At 39.5% G+C, this 23,889-nt stretch overlaps 15 non-coding genes across 15 annotated transcripts; 9 read left to right on the top strand and 6 right to left on the bottom strand.

The window, feature by feature from the left end:
• Positions 1–4,024: 4,024 nt before the first annotated feature.
• trnak-cuu (transfer RNA lysine (anticodon CUU)) lies at positions 4,025–4,097 on the top strand. The gene has a single exon. It is a non-coding gene; the product is annotated as a tRNA-Lys (tRNA).
• Positions 4,098–4,444: 347 nt separating this feature from the next.
• Positions 4,445–4,555, top strand: trnal-caa (transfer RNA leucine (anticodon CAA)). Its single transcript has 2 exons — positions 4,445–4,482; positions 4,510–4,555. It is a non-coding gene; the product is annotated as a tRNA-Leu (tRNA).
• A 717-nt stretch (positions 4,556–5,272) lies between these two features.
• Positions 5,273–5,478, bottom strand: LOC131705543 (small nucleolar RNA U3). Its single transcript, XR_009310496.1, has one exon. It is a non-coding gene; the product is annotated as a small nucleolar RNA U3 (small nucleolar RNA).
• Positions 5,479–7,622: 2,144 nt separating this feature from the next.
• trnak-cuu (transfer RNA lysine (anticodon CUU)) lies at positions 7,623–7,695 on the top strand. Its single transcript has one exon. It is a non-coding gene; the product is annotated as a tRNA-Lys (tRNA).
• A 347-nt stretch (positions 7,696–8,042) lies between these two features.
• Positions 8,043–8,153, top strand: trnal-caa (transfer RNA leucine (anticodon CAA)). Its single transcript has 2 exons — positions 8,043–8,080; positions 8,108–8,153. It is a non-coding gene; the product is annotated as a tRNA-Leu (tRNA).
• Positions 8,154–8,869: 716 nt separating this feature from the next.
• LOC131705512 (small nucleolar RNA U3) lies at positions 8,870–9,075 on the bottom strand. The gene has a single exon (XR_009310465.1). It is a non-coding gene; the product is annotated as a small nucleolar RNA U3 (small nucleolar RNA).
• Positions 9,076–11,223: 2,148 nt separating this feature from the next.
• On the top strand, positions 11,224–11,296 carry trnak-cuu (transfer RNA lysine (anticodon CUU)). Its single transcript has one exon. It is a non-coding gene; the product is annotated as a tRNA-Lys (tRNA).
• A 347-nt stretch (positions 11,297–11,643) lies between these two features.
• On the top strand, positions 11,644–11,754 carry trnal-caa (transfer RNA leucine (anticodon CAA)). The gene is made up of 2 exons: positions 11,644–11,681; positions 11,709–11,754. It is a non-coding gene; the product is annotated as a tRNA-Leu (tRNA).
• A 716-nt stretch (positions 11,755–12,470) lies between these two features.
• Positions 12,471–12,676, bottom strand: LOC131705511 (small nucleolar RNA U3). The gene has a single exon (XR_009310464.1). It is a non-coding gene; the product is annotated as a small nucleolar RNA U3 (small nucleolar RNA).
• Positions 12,677–14,831: 2,155 nt separating this feature from the next.
• Positions 14,832–14,904, top strand: trnak-cuu (transfer RNA lysine (anticodon CUU)). Its single transcript has one exon. It is a non-coding gene; the product is annotated as a tRNA-Lys (tRNA).
• A 1,173-nt stretch (positions 14,905–16,077) lies between these two features.
• On the bottom strand, positions 16,078–16,283 carry LOC131705508 (small nucleolar RNA U3). The gene has a single exon (XR_009310461.1). It is a non-coding gene; the product is annotated as a small nucleolar RNA U3 (small nucleolar RNA).
• Positions 16,284–18,429: 2,146 nt separating this feature from the next.
• trnak-cuu (transfer RNA lysine (anticodon CUU)) lies at positions 18,430–18,502 on the top strand. Its single transcript has one exon. It is a non-coding gene; the product is annotated as a tRNA-Lys (tRNA).
• Positions 18,503–19,675: 1,173 nt separating this feature from the next.
• On the bottom strand, positions 19,676–19,881 carry LOC131705507 (small nucleolar RNA U3). The gene has a single exon (XR_009310459.1). It is a non-coding gene; the product is annotated as a small nucleolar RNA U3 (small nucleolar RNA).
• Positions 19,882–22,028: 2,147 nt separating this feature from the next.
• trnak-cuu (transfer RNA lysine (anticodon CUU)) lies at positions 22,029–22,101 on the top strand. The gene has a single exon. It is a non-coding gene; the product is annotated as a tRNA-Lys (tRNA).
• Positions 22,102–23,274: 1,173 nt separating this feature from the next.
• LOC131705506 (small nucleolar RNA U3) lies at positions 23,275–23,480 on the bottom strand. Its single transcript, XR_009310458.1, has one exon. It is a non-coding gene; the product is annotated as a small nucleolar RNA U3 (small nucleolar RNA).
• Between the last annotated feature and the right edge of the window lie 409 nt (positions 23,481–23,889).

Raw genomic sequence — 23,889 nt, 5'->3', positions numbered from 1 at the left:
TTTTCTTCAGTGCACAAAGAGCTGATATGAGCCCCACCGCAGTTCTTGCATTTCACAACCTTGCACGCAACTGCTAAGTGTCCCCACCCCCCACAGTTGCGGCATAGCTTTGGCATTCCATAGTACATAACAAAACCCCGAGTAGTCCCCAGAGAAAAGTTACTTGGCAAATGTCTCACACCATTAATCCCATTCGGGTCTTCGTGGAGTTGGATGAGCCACTGTCTCGCTCCATTCCACACACCGTCAGCGTCCTTTACTTTTCTGCTACGGGACTTAACTTTACAATGTCTATGTAGCCAGGTTTCAATATCATAGTCGTTTACAACCTCACTATAAAATTGAATTGTAACGACTTTTATTTCTCTGTCCGACAAAGGTTCAACTAAAAACTGACTTAATGGTGCGTCTTTTCTCTTCTTATTATACACTTCCAAACATTTTCCCATTGCTCCATTACTCACAAAGCTTACGTCGAAGCTCACAGCAATTCCTGGACGCTTGATCAGACAGTTCAAATCCTCCGGTTTCACTTCCAACAGCCGCTGCAGGATCTGTCTACTGAAATCCAATCTTGACAAAGACACTTCTTTCTTGTCGCTCCAGTTGAAACAAAGCACGTTAAATCTGCGCACGCCTGCTGTCGCCGCCATCCTTCCAGCTCCCGATGTTAGCCACTTCAAAACCCGCTCAGAAGCCGAATGTTTTCCCTTGCACACACACTTCAAAAATCACTATAGAAATGATCCCTGAAAGTATTGTTTTATGGGCAAGTGGCCGACCGTCTCCCTCCAACTCTGAGTGGCACCGGTAGCTGTGCCGCTGACAAATAAACAGGAGCTTTCATATAATGCAATTGCTGTTGCCCAGTGAGGTGTTACAACAACATTTCAAACTCATTCCAAACTGCAGGCGGTTAAAAGCTTAATTGGGTTCAAGTTTCTCGTATGATTTAAAAAGTAGGAGCCAGTTGCCTCATTTGCATTGTCTGCCTTCCTCCTTTGCACTGTGAAGTCTATCAAATTTGTGCTTAAAATCTGAATACGATTCCCATTTGAATCGTATATATTTGGTTTCCATTTTAGCTCTATGCATACACACTGTTCTGTTGAGCTCCCAGGGTGTTATCTAATAAAACACCATAATCGGTTAGCACGTTCGGCTGTTAATCGAAATTTTGGTGTTTCAAGCCCACGCAGAGATGATGCTTTTTGCATTTCTTTATCGCATTAGAAAACGGCACTATAATACTTTTTTATTTCCTCCAATTACACTAAAGAAAAAATGTGCTGTTTTTTTAATTCAAAAAATTAATTAAGAAAAAATAACCCTAGTCGTGCTGTTTACAAAAACCCGGTATCGAAGCAGGGACCGTTACAGTCTAACGCTCTCCCAACTGAGCTATTTCAGCTTGACGCGATTTTGCTTTCGAGACAGCATTCTTTTCGTCAATCGCCTTTTTGTCAAGCCAGTAAACCTGCATGTAATGAGAAACGTTCAACAGTTCGGAAACACCACAATAGAATCCAATGCCTTTGCAAATGTGTTTCCAAACTGTTAGATTTTCTCCCAAATGCGGTTTCTCAAAAAATGGTTTTGCCTACTTTTTATTATTATTATTACTTTTTCCAGAGTAAGACCAAAAGGCAAACATCCAGGAAATAGTTAAACACTGCTACAGCGCTTGAACTGTCTCAACAAACGTTTAGCTCTAAAACGTGTACATTAAAAGTCTATTAACATCTTTAACACAATCATCTGTGTTCCAATAGCGGTTAATCCACATGGTGATCAATAAAGTGAATGCTGGCTTTGTTCACATATTAGCAAGACGTTTTCACGATTCACGCATATTCTGAACAAGCACACTAGAATATGGTAATGAAAGGACAGGAAAATAACTGCTTTATTGGCTCTGGTCTTGTATCGTCACCTTGATTACTGTCCGTAAGAAAGTGGCATTAATCAAAAACCTAATTATGTAAGGTTCCCAATGCGCAAATACGCAGCATATTTAAACTTCTTCACAATCTTAAATCTTCCCACATGAATGTCAAATACGTACTGACAAGTACGGCCCTTTCCCAATGTAACACTCTGCTGTGTTTGAACACCAACGATGGCTTGGATATGATGTATTAAACCACAATACTATTGTTCCCACTTTCTTTATTACTACCAAATGTGCTTTTTGTGTCAGCCCTTGTGGCCTAATGGCTAAGGCACTGGATTTCTAAGCCATGGATTGTGGTTTCGAGTCCCATCTGGGGTGTGATTTTGTTATAGGAGGCTGTGTGGTGCAGTGGTTAAAGATAAAGGGCTTGTAACCAGGAGGTCCCCCGGTACAAATCCCACCTCAGCCACTGACTCATTGTGTGACCCTGAGCAAGTCACTTAACCTCCTTGTGCTCCGTTTTTCGGGTGAGATGTTAATGTAAGTGACTCTACAGCTGATGCATAGTTCACACACCCTAGTCTCTGTAAGTCGCCACGGATAAAGGCGTCTGTTAAATAAACAATAATAAAATGAACATAATTATGGTAAGTTTTATTGGCATGTGATATTTTGTAGATCTTGTTATCTGCTTAGTCCGCTCATGCTAGCCAGAACGTGCTCGAGTGCTCTGGCAGCAGCCATGAAGCAAGTCAGTTTTTCAGTTGAAATAAATAACTACTTTGTTTTTGTGGATGGGGGTGTTTTGAAAAGATCATTTAAATAGCTACGTATTTTGAAATAAAGATGTATTCATTATTATGAACGCTAACAGAAAGTATATTGTATTTACTTTTCCCACGTGTGCTTGCCTTGTACAAATCTGACAGAGTTTCAACAAAGGCGTTTGACTTCGGTTCATTATTTAGCCTATACTGCCATCTGCAGCATTACTGCGGGTGTCGTTTGCTTCTTTTGACAATAATACGGCTGTTTTCACGGAAAACCGTGAGAGCATGTAGTCGTGGCCGAGTGGTTAATGAACAAACAGAGCTGTCAGAAATGGAATTCGAACCCACGCTTCCAGGGTAACTGTGATCTGAACGCAGCGCCTTAGATCGCTCAACCATCCTGAATTACACACGTCTTTTTACAACATTGCAGTACACTGCTGAACCTCCGATGTCTGACGCTGCAGTAAATCAACTCGTGTGTGTGTGTGTACTTATTCTTTTTCTGTTTATATGAAGGAGGGCGACCTGTTTTGTCGCATTCTATATGGGATTGTAGCAGCCACACCCAGTGACACCCAGTGAGAGTCCTAATACCGACACTACTAGAAATTAATAAAAAGGTTTGGAATAGGAATGACAACAGAATGACAAAGGCAGAATAACAATTCACAAAGCTTTATTACAATGATCCATGATTCACATAAATCAGTTCAAATAACTAACAATAAAATGTATTAAAATTGTACTAAAAACAAGGAGGGGAAATTGAATAAAGCCAGCCAATAGCCACATTTTAAAAGCATGGGGTATTAGACCAACATATAGCAGCGATTACACTTCTCTTTAAGAGTGCTAGGTGATTGGAAACAGCTCTTCCCAGCAAGGGTTCAACAACAAAAGCCCGATTGTTAATACACACAAGTTTTAACAGTATTAGGGAAACGTTAGCTGCAACATTACAGGATTAACTATATTAGAGCAATTCAACAGCAATACAAGTTTAGTTAAGATAATTAGCAGCAACGTTCAGGTTTAGCAGCGGTGTAGCATAAGTAAACAGAACCAAAAGGTGTGGGGACATTTACCTGCTGCTGGAACACTTTTAATCTAACAAAACAAAATTGATGAGACCGGGATTTAACCACACGTCTCAGAGCTTTATTCAACAGACTAGCTCTCGAATTATCCAACACTTTACTTTTGGAATATACTCACACGGCTGTAACACCGCAGACACAGAAACAGTGCGTCTCCAGAACACTCATCTACAGCAGCAGCACACCGACTCTCAGGTCCCACGCACCTGTCGGTACTTCCTCTCTCACCCCGCCTCAAAGAAAGAAACTTTCTCCCGTCAGCCCGGCTAGCTCAGTCAGTAGAGCATGAGACTCTTAATCTCAGGGTCGTGGGTTCGAGCCCCACGTTGGGCGTCCTTTTTAAATACAAATTGTAGATGTTTCTTCGAGGCAACGGAGCAATGTCTGATTCTGTTCACATTGTATAAAGTATTGCAACACAATTACTTATTGGTCATTGTCATATAGCAATTGCTATTGTAAAATGCGTGCATCCTTTAAAGCTATACCGATATTGAAATAAAGAATCTTACTTTCGTGGGTTGGCTTCAATCTGTTTCTTTTTTTACACTTGTCATTACATCATTCATGGAGCAAGTTAGTATGTGCGTAATAAACCCAATCGGGCCTTGATACAATAGACAACCCTAGTCTGTGATGAAATGAAATAATGCGGTTTTCTACTATCGCAAACGCAGCTTGTCAGAATGGCCGAGTGGTCTAAGGCGCCAGACTCAAGGACTCTGTCTTTCCAAAGAATTGTGTGTTCTGGTCTCCGAATGGAGGCGTGGGTTCAAATCCCACTTCTGACAGTTCACTTTTATTTATTTTTTAAATGAATAAATGTGTTCATTTTACTATAAAAGATTGTTTCAAGGAAATCAACAGCTGATACCAAACTCTTGTCAGCACTCAATACCATTTTAATTTCCATTTTAAATCGGACTAAAATAGCGTTCCTAACACAGATTGCATTTTTGTTGTAAACTGGCTACTTGTCGAAGTCACTGAAAAATATTTTGTGTAGAAACATGTCTTATTTAACTAAAGATTGTTTTAATATTTCAAATAACATATTACTTTGAAAAACATCTCCGACTGCCACTGGATCGTGGTCTCAGGCTGGGATGCGGACCATTGAGAACAGTATAAACGATCTATTAGTGGAAGTAGCTTACATGAGAAATGCCCTCGGTTAACATGCTAGGATGATCGACTTCGGTATTCTCCAACTGCTGTTTACATTTTCTAACACGTTATGAGGACGAATACAAAGGTTGACAGCTTCCTTGGAAGTGGGGGTAAGCACAAGTTATTTTCAGATGTAATGTCTATTTTAAACTCAATCTAGTCCTGCGTAGTGCAAAAGACATTGCTATATTTTTATATTAGTCAAGCCCTATTTAAAGTGTTCTTAAATTGTTTTAACATTAGCAATGATCAATTTAAATGTGGTTATTGATTTAAACAACTGAACAATTGTGGGCTTGATGGTTTCTTTTTTTCTACGTTTCTACCGGAATGAGATACGCACTCAAAATGTGTCCCCTTCCTTCAGCAACCCCCGACTGAAGATTGAAGTGGTCATTACTTGCAGCGAGTAGGTTCCCGATAACAACACTCATTGTCAGCTCGGTGCTGAGAAGAAAACACTGCCACTACTCCTGGTGGATACGGAGACCAATCCCTTCAAAACGTGTTTCATTCTAGAAATGATCCTTGCAAATATAGTCTTAACTTTTATTAGCAGACCTTCGCCCCCAACTGGCAAGCTCTACTTCATATGAAACAATGACTGGGCAACAACGAGGTGTTACATTGACAATACAAACTAACTCGAGACAGCCAAGCCGTTAAAGCATACCTTAAGTTTGTCGCGTGATACAAAAGCAAGTATTGGCATTTTTGCATTGTCTGCCTCGTCAAACAAGCTCGAGCCACAGCACACAACGCTGCTGCATCGGGACACAGATTGTGGATTTATAAGCGACTGAATAAACGAGCTGAGACTACTTTTTAAAGAAATTGAAAACATACCTCTAGTCGAAATATTTGCTATTTAGTTAATTCAATTATTTTTTAAATTTGCAAATCACAGACTACATTGCCAAAATAATAAAAAAAAAAAAAAAAACTAATCTGATTTGCTCGTATCAAGCTGCGATGAAGCCTATGAGAATCGATGGCACCATTAAAGGGGAATTAGCTCAAATGGTAGAGCGCTCGCTTAGCATGCGAGAAGTAGCGGGATCGATGCCCGCATTCTCCAAATAATTTTAAAGTATCTGCGTATTTTGTCCAGGCGCATTATGGAGATAAATACAAAGTGTGACAATTCTTTGTAACAGTGACGCCCACCCTACATGTGTATTTTAATGCACAGTCTGCTAATTTGTAATAATCCCCGGACTGAAAAAACTGCAGCGCGTGATATTTTGTAGGTCTTCTTATCTCCTATGTCCGCTAACGCTAGGCACAACGTGCCCGAGTGCTGTAGCAGCAGCCATGAAGCAAGTTAGTTTTTCAGTAGAAATAAAGTTTTTGTGTATGGGTGTATTGAAAAGCTCAGTTAAATAGCTACGTATTTTGAAATAAGGATGTATTCATTATTATGAACGTTGGCAGAAAGGATATTCTATTAATATTTCCCACGTGTGCTTGACTTGTACAAATCTGATAGAGTTTCAACAAAGGCATTTGACTTGGGTTCATTATTTAGCCTATACTGCCATCTACAGCATTACTGCGGGTGTCGTTTGCTTCTTTTGACAATAATACGGCTGTTTTCACGGAAAACCGTGAGAGCATGTAGTCGTGGCCGAGTGGTTAATGAACAAACAGAGCTGTCAGAAATGGAATTCGAACCCACGCTTCCAGGGTAACTGTGATCTGAACGCAGCGCCTTAGATCGCTCAACCATCCTGAATTACACACGTCTTTTTACAACATTGCAGTACACTGCTGAACCTCCGATGTCTGACGCTGCAGTAAATCAACTCGTGTGTGCGTGTACTTATTCTTTTTCTGTTTATATGAAGGAGGGAGACCTGTTTTGTCGCATTCTATATGGGATTGTAGCAGTCACACCCAGTGATGCCCAGTGAGAGTCCTAATACCGACACTACTAAAAACAAATTAAAAGGTTTGGAATAGGAATGACAACAGAATGACAAAGGCAGAATAACAATTCACAAAGCTATATTACAATGATCCAAGATTCACATAAATCAGTTCAAATAACTATACAATAAAATGTATTAAAGTTGTACTAAAAACAAGGAGGGGAAGTTGAATAAAGCCAGCCAATAGCCACATTTTAAAAGCATGGGGTATTAGACCAACATATAGCAGCGATTACACTTCTCATTAAGAGTGCTAGGTGATTGGAAACAGCTCTTCCCAGCAAGGGTTCAACAACAAAAGCCAGATTGTTAATACACACAAGTTTTAACAGTATTAGGGAACGTTAGCTGCAACATTGCAGGCTTAACTATATTAGAGCAATTCAACAGCAATACAAGTTTAGTTAAGATAATTAGCAGCAACGTTCAGGTTTAGCAGCGGTGTAGCATAAGTAAACAGAACCAAAAGGTGTGGGGACATTTACCTGCTGCTGGAACACTTTTAATCTAACAAAACAAAATTGATGAGACCGGGATTTAACCACACGTCTCAGAGCTTTATTCAACAGACTAGCTCTCGAATTATCCAACACTTTACTTTTGGAATATACTCACACGGCTGTAACACCGCAGACACAGAAACAGCGCGTCTCCAGAACACTCATCTACAGCAGCAGCACACCGAATCTCAGGTCCCACGCACCTGTCGGTACTTCCTCTCTCGCCCCGCCTGAAACAAAGAAACTTTCTCCTGTCAGCCCGGCTAGCTCAGTCGGTAGAGCATGAGACTCTTAATCTCAGGGTCGTGGGTTCGAGCCCCACGTTGGGCGTCCTTTTTAAATACAAATTGTAGATGTTTCTTCGAGGCAACGGAGCAATGTCTGATTCTGTTCACATTGTATAAAGTATTGCAACACAATTACTTATTGGTCATTGTCATATAGCAATTGCTATTGTAAAATGCGTGCATCCTTTAAAGCTATACCGATATTGAAATAAAGAATCTTTCTTTCGTGGGTTGGCTTCAATCTGTTTCTTTTTTAACACTTGTCATTACATCATTCATGGAGCAAGTTTGTATGTGCGTAATAAACCCAATCGGGCCTTGATACAATAGACAACCCTAGTCTGTGCTGAAATGAAATAATGCGGTTTTCTACTATCGAAAACGCAGCTTGTCAGAATGGCCGAGTGGTCTAAGGCGCCAGACTCAAGGACTCTGTCTTTCCAAAGAATTGTGTGTTCTGGTCTCCGAATGGAGGCGTGGGTTCAAATCCCACTTCTGACAGTTCACTTTTACTTATTTTTAAAATGAATAAATATGTTCATTTTACTATAAAAGATTGTTTCAAGGAAATCAACAGCTGATACCAAACTCTTGTCAGCACTCAATACCATTTTAATTTCCATTTTAAATCGGACTAAAATAGCGTTCTAACACAGATTGCATTTTTGCTGTAAACTGGCTACTTGTTGAAGTCACTGAAAAATATTTTGTGTAGAAACATGTGTTATTTAACTAAAGATTGTTTTAATATTTCAAATAACACATTACTTTGAAAAACATCTCCGACTGCCACTTTATCGTGGTCTCAGGCTGGGATCCGGACCATTGAGAACAGTACAAACGATCTATTAGTGGAAGTAGCTTACATGAGAAATGCCCTCGTTTAACATGCTAGGATGATCGACTTCGGTATTCTCCAACTGCTGTTTACATTTTCTAACACGTTATGAGGACGAATACAAAGGTTGACAGCTTCCTTGTAAGTGGGGGTAAGCACAAGTTATTTTCAGATGTAATGTCTATTTTAAACTCAATCTAGTCCTGCGTAGTGCAAAAGACATTGCTATATTTTTTATATTAGTCAAGCCCTATTTAAAGTGTTCTTAAATTGTTTTAACATTAGCAATGATCAATTTAAATTTGGTTATTGATTTAAACAACTGAACAATTGTGGGCTTGATGGTTACTTTTTTCTACGTTTCTACCGGAATGAGATACGCACTCAAAATGTGCCACCTTCCTTCAACAATCCCCGACTGAAGATTGAAGTGGTCATTACTTGCAGCGAGTAGGTTCCCGATAACAACACTCATTGTCAGCTCGGTGCTGAGAAGAAAACACTGCCACTCCTCCTGGTGGATACCGAGACCAATCCCTTCAAAACATGTTTCATTCTAGAAATGATCCTTGCAAATATAGTCTTAACTTTTATTAGCAGACCTTCGCCCCCAACTGGCAAGCTCTACTTCATATGAAACAATGACTGGGCAACAATGAGGTGTTACATTAACAATACAAACTAACTCGAGACAGCCAAGCCGTTAAAGCATACCTTAAGTTTGTCGCGTGATACAAAAGCAAGTATTGGCATTTTTGCATTGTCTGCCTCGTCAAACAAGCTCGAGCCACAGCACACAGCGCTGCTGCATCGGGACACAGATTGTGGATTTATAAGCGACTGAATAAACGAGCTGAGACTACTTTTTAAAGAAATTGAAAACATACCTCTAGTCGAAATATTTGCTATTTAGTTAATTCAATTATTTTTTAAATTTGCAAATCACAGACTACATTGCGAAAATAATAATAAAAAAAAAAAAAAACACTAATCTGATTTGCTCGTATCAAGCTGCGATGAAGCCTATGAGAATCGGCGGTACCATTAGAGGGGAATTAGCTCAAATGGTAGAGCGCTCGCTTAGCATGCGAGAAGTAGCGGGATCGATGCCCGCATTCTCCAAATAATTTTAAAGTATCTGCGTATTTTGTCCCGGCGCATTATGGAGATAAATACAAAGTGTGACAATTCTTTGTAACAGTGACGCCCACCCTACATGTGTATTTTAATGCACAGTCTGCTAATTTGTAATAATCCCCGGACTGAAAAACTGCAGCGCGTGATATTTTGTAGGTCTTCTTATCTCCTATGTCCGCTAACGCTAGGCACAACGTGCCCGAGTGCTGTAGCAGCATCCATGAAGCAAGTTAGTTTTTCAGTAGAAATAAAGTTTTTGTGTATGGGTGATTTGAAAAGCTCAGTTAAATAGCTACGTATTTTGAATTAAGGATGTATTCATTATTATGAACGTTGGCAGAAAGGATATTCTATTAATATTTCCCACGTGTGCTTGACTTGTACAAATCTGATAGAGTTTCAACAAAGGCATTTGACTTGGGTTCATTATTTAGCCTATACTGCCATCTACAGCATTACTGCGGGTGTCGTTTGCTTCTTTTGACAATAATACGGCTGTTTTCACGGAAAACCGTGAGAGCATGTAGTCGTGGCCGAGTGGTTAATGAACAAACAGAGCTGTCAGAAATGGAATTCGAACCCACGCTTCCAGGGTAACTGTGATCTGAACGCAGCGCCTTAGATCGCTCAACCATCCTGAATTACACACGTCTTTTTACAACATTGCAGTACACTGCTGAACCTCCGATGTCTGACGCTGCAGTAAATCAACTCGTGTGTGTGTGTGTACTTATTCTTTTTCTGTTTATATGAAGGAGGGCGACCTGTTTTGTCGCATTCTATATGGGATTGTAGCAGTCACACCCAGTGATGCCCAGTGAGAGTCCTAATACCGACACTACTAAAAACAAATTAAAAGGTTTGGAATAGGAATGACAACAGAATGACAAAGGCAGAATAACAATTCACAAAGCTATATTACAATGATCCAAGATTCACATAAATCAGTTCAAATAACTATACAATAAAATGTATTAAAGTTGTACTAAAAACAAGGAGGGGAAGTTGAATAAAGCCAGCCAATAGCCACATTTTAAAAGCATGGGGTATTAGACCAACATATAGCAGCGATTACACTTCTCATTAAGAGTGCTAGGTGATAGGAAACAGCTCTTCCCAGCAAGGGTTCAACAACAAAAGCCAGATTGTTAATACACACAAGTTTTAACAGTATTAGGGAACGTTAGCTGCAACATTGCAGGCTTAACTATATTAGAGCAATTCAACAGCAATACAAGTTTAGTTAAGATAATTAGCAGCAACGTTCAGGTTTAGCAGCGGTGTAGCATAAGTAAACAGAACCAAAAGGTGTGGGGACATTTACCTGCTGCTTGAACACTTTTAATCTAACAAAACAAAATTGATGAGACCGGGATTTAACCACACGTCTCAGAGCTTTATTCAACAGACTAGCTCTCGAATTATCCAACACTTTACTTTTGGAATATACTCACACGGCTGTAACACCGCAGACACAGAAACAGCGCGTCTCCAGAACACTCATCTACAGCAGCAGCACACCGAATCTCAGGTCCCACGCACCTGTCGGTACTTCCTCTCTCGCCCCGCCTGAAACAAAGAAACTTTCTCCTGTCAGCCCGGCTAGCTCAGTCGGTAGAGCATGAGACTCTTAATCTCAGGGTCGTGGGTTCGAGCCCCACGTTGGGCGTCCTTTTTAAATACAAATTGTAGATGTTTCTTCGAGGCAACGGAGCAATGTCTGATTCTGTTCACATTGTATAAAGTATTGCAACACAATTACTTATTGGTCATTGTCATATAGCAATTGCTATTGTAAAATGCGTGCATCCTTTAAAGCTATACCGATATTGAAATAAAGAATCTTTCTTTCGTGGGTTGGCTTCAATCTGTTTCTTTTTTTACACTTGTCATTACATCATTCATGGAGGAAGTTTGTATGTGCGTAATAAACCCAATCGGGCCTTGATACAGTAGACAACCCTAGTCTGTGCTGAAATGAAATAATGCGGTTTTCTACTATCGCAAACGCAGCTTGTCAGAATGGCCGAGTGGTCTAAGGCGCCAGACTCAAGGACTCTGTCTTTCCAAAGAATTGTGTGTTCTGTTCTCCGAATGGAGGCGTGGGTTCAAATCCCACTTCTGACAGTTCACTTTTACTTATTTTTTAAATGAATCAATTTGTTCATTTTACTATAAAAGATTGTTTCAAGGAAATCAACAGCTGATACCAAACTCTTGTCAGCACTCAATACCATTTTAATTTCCATTTTAAATCGGACTAAAATAGCGTTCTAACACAGATTGCATTTTTGCTGTAAACTGGCTACTTGTTGAAGTCACTGAAAAATATTTTGTATAGAAACATGTGTTATTTAACTAAAGATTGTTTTAATATTTCAAATAACACATTACTTTGAAAAACATCTCCGACTGCCACTGGATCGTGGTCTCAGGCTGGGATCCGGACCATTGAGAACAGTACAAACGATCTATTAGTGGAAGTAGCTTACATGAGAAATGCCCTCGTTTAACATGCTAGGATGAGCGACTTCGGTATTCTCCAACTGCTGTTTACATTTTCTAACACGTTATGAGGACGAATACAAAGGTTGACAGCTTCCTTGTAAGTGGGGGTAAGCACAAGTTATTTTCAGATGTAATGTCTATTTTAAACTCAATCTAGTCCTGCGTAGTGCAAAAGACATTGCTATATTTTTTATATTAGTCAAGCCCTATTTAAAGTGTTCTTAAATTGTTTTAACATTAGCAATGATCAATTTAAATTTGGTTATTGATTTAAACAACTGAACAATTGTGGGCTTGATGGTTACTTTTTTCTACGTTTCTACCGGAATGAGATACGCACTCAAAATGTGCCACCTTCCTTCAACAATCCCCGACTGAAGATTGAAGTGGTCATTACTTGCAGCGAGTAGGTTCCCGATAACAACACTCATTGTCAGCTCGGTGCTGAGAAGAAAACACTGCCACTCCTCCTGGTGGATACCGAGACCAATCCCTTCAAAACATGTTTCATTCTAGAAATGATCCTTGCAAATATAGTCTTAACTTTTATTAGCAGACCTTCGCCCCCAACTGGCAAGCTCTACTTCATATGAAACAATGACTGGGCAACAATGAGGTGTTACATTAACAATACAAACTAACTCGAGACAGCCAAGCCGTTAAAGCATACCTTAAGTTTGTCGCGTGATACAAAAGCAAGTATTGGCATTTTTGCATTGTCTGCCTCGTCAAACAAGCTCGAGCCACAGCACACAACGCTGCTGCATCGGGACACAGATTGTGGATTTATAAGCGACTGAATAAACGAGCTGAGACTACTTTTTAAAGAAATTGAAAACATACCTCTAGTCGAAATATTTGCTATTTAGTTAATTCAATTATTTTTTAAATTTGCAAATCACAGACTACATTGCCAAAATAATAATAATAATAAAAAAATAATAAAAAAAAACTAATCTGATTTGCTCGTATCAAGCTGCGATGAAGCCTATGAGAATCGGTGGCACCATTAAAGGGGAATTAGCTCAAATGGTAGAGCGCTCGCTTAGCATGCGAGAAGTAGCGGGATCGATGCCCGCATTCTCCAAATAATTTTAAAGTATCTGCGTATTTTGTCCCGGCGCATTATGGAGATAAATACAAAGTGTGACAATTCTTTGTAACAGTGACGCCCACCCTACATGTGTATTTTAATGCACAGTCTGCTAATTTGTAATAATCCCCGGACTGAAAAACTGCAGCGCGTGATATTTTGTAGGTCTTCTTATCTCCTATGTCTGCTAACGCTAGGCACAACGTGCCCGAGTGCTGTAGCAGCATCCATGAAGCAAGTTAGTTTTTCAGTAGAAATAAAGTTTTTGTGTATGGGTGTTTTGAAAAGCTCAGTTAAATAGCTACGTATTTTGAAATAAGGATGTATTCATTATTATGAACGTTGGCAGAAAGGATATTGTATTAATATTTCCAACGTGTGCTTGACTTGTACAAATCTGATAGAGTTTCAACAAAGGCATTTGACTTGGGTTCATTATTTAGCCTATACTGCCATCTACAGCATTACTGCGGGTGTCGTTTGCTTCTTTTGACAATAATACGGCTGTTTTCACGGAAAACCGTGAGAGCATGTAGTCGTGGCCGAGTGGTTAATGAACAAACAGAGCTGTCAGAAATGGAATTCGAACCCACGCTTCCAGGGTAACTGTGATCTGAACGCAGCGCCTTAGATCGCTCAACCATCCTGAATTACACACGTCTTTTTACAACATTGCAGTACACTGCTGAACCTCCGATGTCTGACGCTGCAGTAAATCAACTCGTGTGTGCGTGTACTTATTCTTTTTCTGTTTATATGAAGGAGGGAGACCTGTTTTGTCGCATTCTATATGGGATTGTAGCAGTCACACCCAGTGATGCCCAGTGAGAGTCCTAATACCGACACTACTAAAAACAAATTAAAAGGTTTGGAATAGGAATGACAACAGAATGACAAAGGCAGAATAACAATTCACAAAGCTATATTACAATGATCCAAGATTCACATAAATCAGTTCAAATAACTATACAATAAAATGTATTAAAGTTGTACTAAAAACAAGGAGGGGAAGTTGAATAAAGCCAGCCAATAGCCACATTTTAAAAGCATGGGGTATTAGACCAACATATAGCAGCGATTACACTTCTCATTAAGAGTGCTAGGTGATAGGAAACAGCTCTTCCCAGCAAGGGTTCAACAACAAAAGCCAGATTGTTAATACACACAAGTTTTAACAGTATTAGGGAACGTTAGCTGCAACATTGCAGGCTTAACTATATTAGAGCAATTCAACAGCAATACAAGTTTAGTTAAGATAATTAGCAGCAACGTTCAGGTTTAGCAGCGGTGTAGCATAAGTAAACAGAACCAAAAGGTGTGGGGACATTTACCTGCTGCTTGAACACTTTTAATCTAACAAAACAAAATTGATGAGACCGGGATTTAACCACACGTCTCAGAGCTTTATTCAACAGACTAGCTCTCGAATTATCCAACACTTTACTTTTGGAATATACTCACACGGCTGTAACACCGCAGACACAGAAACAGCGCGTCTCCAGAACACTCATCTACAGCAGCAGCACACCGAATCTCAGGTCCCACGCACCTGTCGGTACTTCCTCTCTCGCCCCGCCTGAAACAAAGAAACTTTCTCCTGTCAGCCCGGCTAGCTCAGTCGGTAGAGCATGAGACTCTTAATCTCAGGGTCGTGGGTTCGAGCCCCACGTTGGGCGTCCTTTTTAAATACAAATTGTAGATGTTTCTTCGAGGCAACGGAGCAATGTCTGATTCTGTTCACATTGTATAAAGTATTGCAACACAATTACTTATTGGTCATTGTCATATAGCAATTGCTATTGTAAAATGCGTGTATCCTTTAAAGCTATACCGATATTGAAATAAAGAATCTTTCTTTCGTGGGTTGGCTTCAATCTGTTTCTTTTTTTACACTTGTCATTACATCATTCATGGAGCAAGTTTGTATGTGCGTAATAAACCCAATCGGGCCTTGATACAATAGACAACCCTAGTCTGTGCTGAAATGAAATAATGCGCTTTTATACTATAGCAAACGCAGCTTGTCAGAATGGCCGAGTGGTCTAAGGCGCCAGACTCAAGGACTCTGTCTTTCCAAAAAATTGTGTGTTCTGCTCTCCGAATGGAGGCGTGGGTTCAAATCCCACTCTGACAGTTCACTTTTACTTATTTTTTAAATGAATAAATATGTTCATTTTACTATAAAAGATTGTTTCAAGGAAATCAACAGCTGATACCAAACTCTTGTCAGCACTCAATACCATTTTAATTTCCATTTTAAATCGGACTAAAATAGCGTTCCTAACACAGATTGCATTTTTGCTGTAAACTGGCTACTTGTTGAAGTCACTGAAAAATATTTTGTGTAGAAACATGTGTTATTTAACTAAAGATTGTTTTAATATTTCAAATAACACATTACTTTGAAAAAAATCTCCGACTGCCACTGGATCGTGGTCTCAGGCTGGGATGCGGACCATTGAGAACAGTACAAACGATCTATTAGTGGAAGTAGCTTACATGAGAAATGCCCTCGTTTAACATGCTAGGATGATCGACTTCGGTATTCTCCAACTGCTGTTTACATTTTCTAACACGTTATGAGGACGAATACAAAGGTTGACAGCTTCCTTGTAAGTGGGGGTAAGCACAAGTTATTTTCAGATGTAATGTCTATTTTAAACTCAATCTAGTCCTGCGTAGTGCAAAAGACATTGCTATATTTTTATATTAGTCAAGCCCTATTTAAAGTGTTCTTAAATTGTTTTAACATTAGCAATGATCAATTTAAATTTGGTTATTGATTTAAACAACTGAACAATTGTGGGCTTGATGGTTTCTTTTTTCTACGTTTCTACCGGAATGAGATACGCACTCAAAATGTGTCCCCTTCCTTCAACAATCCCCGACTGAAGATTGAAGTGGTCATTACTTGCAGCGAGTAGGTTCCCGATAACAACACTCATTGTCAGCTCGGTGCTGAGAAGAAAACACTGCCACTCCTCCTGGTGGATACCGAGACCAATCCCTTCAAAACATGTTTCATTCTAGAAATGATCCTTGCAAATATAGTCTTAACTTTTATTAGCAAACCTTCGCCCCCAACTGGCAAGCTCTACTTCATATGAAACAATGACTGGGCAACAATGAGGTGTTACATTAACAATACAAACTAACTCGAGACAGCCAAGCCGTTAAAGCATACCTTAAGTTTGTCGCGTGATACAAAAGCAAGTATTGGCATTTTTGCATTGTCTGCCTCGTCAAACAAGCTCGAGCCACAGCACACAACGCTGCTGCATCGGGACACAGATTGTGGATTTATAAGCGACTGAATAAACGAGCTGAGACTACTTTTTAAAGAAATTGAAAACATACCTCTAGTCGAAATATTTGCTATTTAGTTAATTCAATTATTTTTTAAATTTGCAAATCACAGACTACATTGCCAAAATAATAATAATAAAAAAAAAAAAAACTAATCTGATTTGCTCGTATCAAGCTGCGATGAAGCCTATGAGAATCGGTGGTACCATTAAAGGGGAATTAGCTCAAATGGTAGAGCGCTCGCTTAGCATGCGAGAAGTAGCGGGATCGATGCCCGCATTCTCCAAATAATTTTAAAGTATCTGCGTATTTTGTCCCGGCGCATTATGGAGATAAATACAAAGTGTGACAATTCTTTGTAACAGTGACGCCCACCCTACATGTGTATTTTAATGCACAGTCTGCTAATTTGTAATAATCCCCGGACTGAAAAACTGCAGCGCGTGATATTTTGTAGGTCTTCTTATCTCCTATGTCCGCTAACGCTAGGCACAACGTGCCCGAGTGCTGTAGCAGCAGCCATGAAGCAAGTTAGTTTTTCAGTAGAAATAAAGTTTTTGTGTATGGGTGTTTTGAAAAGCTCAGTTAAATAGCTACGTATTTTGAAATGAGGATGTATTCATTATTATGAATGTTGGCAGAAAGGATATTGTATTAATATTTCCCACGCGTGCTTGACTTGTACAAATCTGATAGAGTTTCAACAAAGGCATTTGACTTGGGTTCATTATTTAGCCTATACTGCCATCTACAGCATTACTGCGGGTGTCGTTTGCTTCTTTTGACAATAATACGGCTGTTTTCACGGAAAACCGTGAGAGCATGTAGTCGTGGCCGAGTGGTTAATGAACAAACAGAGCTGTCAGAAATGGAATTCGAACCCACGCTTCCAGGGTAACTGTGATCTGAACGCAGCGCCTTAGATCGCTCAACCATCCTGAATTACACACGTCTTTTTACAACATTGCAGTACACTGCTGAACCTCCGATGTCTGACGCTGCAGTAAATCAACTCGTGTGTGCGTGTACTTATTCTTTTTCTGTTTATATGAAGGAGGGAGACCTGTTTTGTCGCATTCTATATGGGATTGTAGCAGTCACACCCAGTGATGCCCAGTGAGAGTCCTAATACCGACACTACTAAAAACAAATTAAAAGGTTTGGAATAGGAATGACAACAGAATGACAAAGGCAGAATAACAATTCACAAAGCTATATTACAATGATCCAAGATTCACATAAATCAGTTCAAATAACTATACAACAAAATGTATTAAAGTTGTACTAAAAACAAGGAGGGGAAGTTGAATAAAGCCAGCCAATAGCCACATTTTAAAAGCATGGGGTATTAGACCAACATATAGCAGCGATTACACTTCTCATTAAGAGTGCTATGTGATTGGAAACAGCTCTTCCCAGCAAGGGTTCAACAACAAAAGCCAGATTGTTAATACACACAAGTTTTAACAGTATTAGGGAACGTTAGCTGCAACATTGCAGGCTTAACTATATTAGAGCAATTCAACAGCAATACAAGTTTAGTTAAGATAATTAGCAGCAACGTTCAGGTTTAGCAGCGGTGTAGCATAAGTAAACAGAACCAAAAGGTGTGGGGACATTTACCTGCTGCTGGAACACTTTTAATCTAACAAAACCAAATTGATGAGACCGGGATTTAACCACACATCTCAGAGCTTTATTCAACAGACTAGCTCTCGAATTATCCAACACTTTACTTTTGGAATATACTCACACGGCTGTAACACCGCAGACACAGAAACAGCGCGTCTCCAGAACACTCATCTACAGCAGCAGCACACCGAATCTCAGGTCCCACACACCTGTCGGTACTTCCTCTCTCGCCCCGCCTGAAACAAAGAAACTTTCCCCTGTCAGCCCGGCTAGCTCAGTCGGTAGAGCATGAGACTCTTAATCTCAGGGTCGTGGGTTCGAGCCCCACGTTGGGCGTCCTTTTTAAATACAAATTGTAGATGTTTCTTCGAGGCAACGGAGCAATGTCTGATTCTGTTCACATTGTATAAAGTATTGCAACACAATTACTTATTGGTCATTGTCATATAGCAATTGCTATTGTAAAATGCGTATATCCTTTAAAGCTATACCGATATTGAAATAAAGAATCTTTCTTTCGTGGGTTGGCTTCAATCTGTTTCTTTTTTTACACTTGTCATTACATCATTCATGGAGCAAGTTTGTATGTGCGTAATAAACCCAATCGGGCCTTGATACAATAGACAACCCTAGTCTGTGCTGAAATGAAATAATGCGCTTTTATACTATAGCAAACGCAGCTTGTCAGAATGGCCGAGTGGTCTAAGGCGCCAGACTCAAGGACTCTGTCTTTCCAAAGAATTGTGTGTTCTGCTCTCCGAATGGAGGCGTGGGTTCAAATCCCACTCTGACAGTTCACTTTTACTTATTTTTTAAATGAATAAATATGTTCATTTTACTATAAAAGATTGTTTCAAGGAAATCAACAGCTGATACCAAACTCTTGTCAGCACTCAATACCATTTTAATTTCCATTTTAAATCGGACTAAAATAGCGTTCCTAACACAGATTGCATTTTTGCTGTAAACTGGCTACTTGTTGAAGTCACTGAAAAATATTTTGTGTAGAAACATGTGTTATTTAACTAAAGATTGTTTTAATATTTCAAATAACACATTACTTTGAAAAAAATCTCCGACTGCCACTGGATCGTGGTCTCAGGCTGGGATGCGGACCATTGAGAACAGTACAAACGATCTATTAGTGGAAGTAGCTTACATGAGAAATGCCCTCGTTTAACATGCTAGGATGATCGACTTCGGTATTCTCCAACTGCTGTTTACATTTTCTAACACGTTATGAGGACGAATACAAAGGTTGACAGCTTCCTTGTAAGTGGGGGTAAGCACAAGTTATTTTCAGATGTAATGTCTATTTTAAACTCAATCTAGTCCTGCGTAGTGCAAAAGACATTGCTATATTTTTATATTAGTCAAGCCCTATTTAAAGTGTTCTTAAATTGTTTTAACATTAGCAATGATCAATTTAAATTTGGTTATTGATTTAAACAACTGAACAATTGTGGGCTTGATGGTTTCTTTTTTCTACGTTTCTACCGGAATGAGATACGCACTCAAAATGTGTCCCCTTCCTTCAACAATCCCCGACTGAAGATTGAAGTGGTCATTACTTGCAGCGAGTAGGTTCCCGATAACAACACTCATTGTCAGCTCGGTGCTGAGAAGAAAACACTGCCACTCCTCCTGGTGGATACCGAGACCAATCCCTTCAAAACATGTTTCATTCTAGAAATGATCCTTGCAAATATAGTCTTAACTTTTATTAGCAAACCTTCGCCCCCAACTGGCAAGCTCTACTTCATATGAAACAATGACTGGGCAACAATGAGGTGTTACATTAACAATACAAACTAACTCGAGACAGCCAAGCCGTTAAAGCATACCTTAAGTTTGTCGCGTGATACAAAAGCAAGTATTGGCATTTTTGCATTGTCTGCCTCGTCAAACAAGCTCGAGCCACAGCACACAACGCTGCTGCATCGGGACACAGATTGTGGATTTATAAGCGACTGAATAAACGAGCTGAGACTACTTTTTAAAGAAATTGAAAACATACCTCTAGTCGAAATATTTGCTATTTAGTTAATTCAATTATTTTTTTAAATTTGCAAATCACAGACTACATTGCCAAAATAATAATAATAAAAAAAAAAAAAACTAATCTGATTTGCTCGTATCAAGCTGCGATGAAGCCTATGAGAATCGGTGGTACCATTAAAGGGGAATTAGCTCAAATGGTAGAGCGCTCGCTTAGCATGCGAGAAGTAGCGGGATCGATGCCCGCATTCTCCAAATAATTTTAAAGTATCTGCGTATTTTGTCCCGGCGCATTATGGAGATAAATACAAAGTGTGACAATTCTTTGTAACAGTGACGCCCACCCTACATGTGTATTTTAATGCACAGTCTGCTAATTTGTAATAATCCCCGGACTGAAAAACTGCAGCGCGTGATATTTTGTAGGTCTTCTTATCTCCTATGTCCGCTAACGCTAGGCACAACGTGCCCGAGTGCTGTAGCAGCAGCCATGAAGCAAGTTAGTTTTTCAGTAGAAATAAAGTTTTTGTGTATGGGTGTTTTGAAAAGCTCAGTTAAATAGCTACGTATTTTGAAATGAGGATGTATTCATTATTATGAATGTTGGCAGAAAGGATATTGTATTAATATTTCCCACGCGTGCTTGACTTGTACAAATCTGATAGAGTTTCAACAAAGGCATTTGACTTGGGTTCATTATTTAGCCTATACTGCCATCTACAGCATTACTGCGGGTGTCGTTTGCTTCTTTTGACAATAATACGGCTGTTTTCACGGAAAACCGTGAGAGCATGTAGTCGTGGCCGAGTGGTTAATGAACAAACAGAGCTGTCAGAAATGGAATTCGAACCCACGCTTCCAGGGTAACTGTGATCTGAACGCAGCGCCTTAGATCGCTCAACCATCCTGAATTACACACGTCTTTTTACAACATTGCAGTACACTGCTGAACCTCCGATGTCTGACGCTGCAGTAAATCAACTCGTGTGTGCGTGTACTTATTCTTTTTCTGTTTATATGAAGGAGGGAGACCTGTTTTGTCGCATTCTATATGGGATTGTAGCAGTCACACCCAGTGATGCCCAGTGAGAGTCCTAATACCGACACTACTAAAAACAAATTAAAAGGTTTGGAATAGGAATGACAACAGAATGACAAAGGCAGAATAACAATTCACAAAGCTATATTACAATGATCCAAGATTCACATAAATCAGTTCAAATAACTATACAACAAAATGTATTAAAGTTGTACTAAAAACAAGGAGGGGAAGTTGAATAAAGCCAGCCAATAGCCACATTTTAAAAGCATGGGGTATTAGACCAACATATAGCAGCGATTACACTTCTCATTAAGAGTGCTATGTGATTGGAAACAGCTCTTCCCAGCAAGGGTTCAACAACAAAAGCCAGATTGTTAATACACACAAGTTTTAACAGTATTAGGGAACGTTAGCTGCAACATTGCAGGCTTAACTATATTAGAGCAATTCAACAGCAATACAAGTTTAGTTAAGATAATCAGCAGCAACGTTCAGGTTTAGCAGCGGTGTAGCATAAGTAAACAGAACCAAAAGGTGTGGGGACATTTACCTGCTGCTGGAACACTTTTAATCTAACAAAACCAAATTGATGAGACCGGGATTTAACCACACATCTCAGAGCTTTATTCAACAGACTAGCTCTCGAATTATCCAACACTTTACTTTTGGAATATACTCACACGGCTGTAACACCGCAGACACAGAAACAGCGCGTCTCCAGAACACTCATCTACAGCAGCAGCACACCGAATCTCAGGTCCCACACACCTGTCGGTACTTCCTCTCTCGCCCCGCCTGAAACAAAGAAACTTTCCCCTGTCAGCCCGGCTAGCTCAGTCGGTAGAGCATGAGACTCTTAATCTCAGGGTCGTGGGTTCGAGCCCCACGTTGGGCGTCCTTTTTAAATACAAATTGTAGATGTTTCTTCGAGGCAACGGAGCAATGTCTGATTCTGTTCACGTTGTATAAAGTATTGCAACACAATTACTTATTGGTCATTGTCATATAGCAATTGCTATTGTAAAATGCGTGTATCCTTTAAAGCTATACCGATATTGAAATAAAGAATCTTTCTTTCATGGGTTGGCTTCAATCTGTTTCTTTTTTTACACTTGTCATTACATCATTCATGGAGCAAGTTTGTATGTGCGTAATAAACCCAATCGGGCCTTGATACAATAGACAACCCTAGTCTGTGCTGAAATGAAATAATGCGCTTTTATACTATAGCAAACGCAGCTTGTCAGAATGGCCGAGTGGTCTAAGGCGCCAGACTCAAGGACTCTGTCTTTCCAAAGAATTGTGTGTTCTGCTCTCCGAATGGAGGCGTGGGTTCAAATCCCACTCTGACAGTTCACTTTTACTTATTTTTTAAATGAATAAATATGTTCATTTTACTATAAAAGATTGTTTCAAGGAAATCAACAGCTGATACCAAACTCTTGTCAGCACTCAATACCATTTTAATTTCCATTTTAAATCGGACTAAAATAGCGTTCCTAACACAGATTGCATTTTTGCTGTAAACTGGCTACTTGTTGAAGTCACTGAAAAATATTTTGTGTAGAAACATGTGTTATTTAACTAAAGATTGTTTTAATATTTCAAATAACACATTACTTTGAAAAAAATCTCCGACTGCCACTGGATCGTGGTCTCAGGCTGGGATGCGGACCATTGAGAACAGTACAAACGATCTATTAGTGGAAGTAGCTTACATGAGAAATGCCCTCGTTTAACATGCTAGGATGATCGACTTCGGTATTCTCCAACTGCTGTTTACATTTTCTAACACGTTATGAGGACGAATACAAAGGTTGACAGCTTCCTTGTAAGTGGGGGTAAGCACAAGTTATTTTCAGATGTAATGTCTATTTTAAACTCAATCTAGTCCTGCGTAGTGCAAAAGACATTGCTATATTTTTATATTAGTCAAGCCCTATTTAAAGTGTTCATAAATTGTTTTAACATTAGCAATGATCAATTTAAATTTGGTTATTGATTTAAACAACTGAACAATTGTGGGCTTGATGGTTTCTTTTTTCTACGTTTCTACCGGAATGAGATACGCACTCAAAATGTGTCCCCTTCCTTCAACAATCCCCGACTGAAGATTGAAGTGGTCATTACTTGCAGCGAGTAGGTTCCCGATAACAACACTCATTGTCAGCTCGGTGCTGAGAAGAAAACACTGCCACTCCTCCTGGTGGATACCGAGACCAATCCCTTCAAAACATGTTTCATTCTAGAAATGATCCTTGCAAATATAGTCTTAACTTTTATTAGCAGACCTTCGCCCCCAACTGGCAAGCTCTACTTCATATGAAACAATGACTGGGCAACAACGAGGTGTTACATTAACAATACAAACTAACTCGAGACAGCCAAGCCGTTAAAGCATACCTTAAGTTTGTCGCGTGATACAAAAGCAAGTATTGGCATTTTTGCATTGTCTGCCTCGTCAAACAAGCTCGAGCCACAGCACACAACGCTGCTGCATCGGGACACAGATTGTGGATTTATAAGCGACTGAATAAACGAGCTGAGACTACTTTTTAAAGAAATTGAAAACATACCTCTAGTCGAAATATTTGCTATTTAGTTAATTCAATTATTTTTTTAAATTTGCAAATCACAGACTACATTGCCAAAATAATAATAATAATAATAAAAAAAAACTAAT

Source organism: Acipenser ruthenus, chromosome 35, assembly GCF_902713425.1.
Source record: "Acipenser ruthenus chromosome 35, fAciRut3.2 maternal haplotype, whole genome shotgun sequence".
Classification (NCBI taxonomy): domain Eukaryota; kingdom Metazoa; phylum Chordata; class Actinopteri; order Acipenseriformes; family Acipenseridae; genus Acipenser; species Acipenser ruthenus.
The sequence above is the reverse complement of the archived record's forward strand: the minus strand, read 5'-3'. Positions and strand labels throughout refer to the sequence as shown.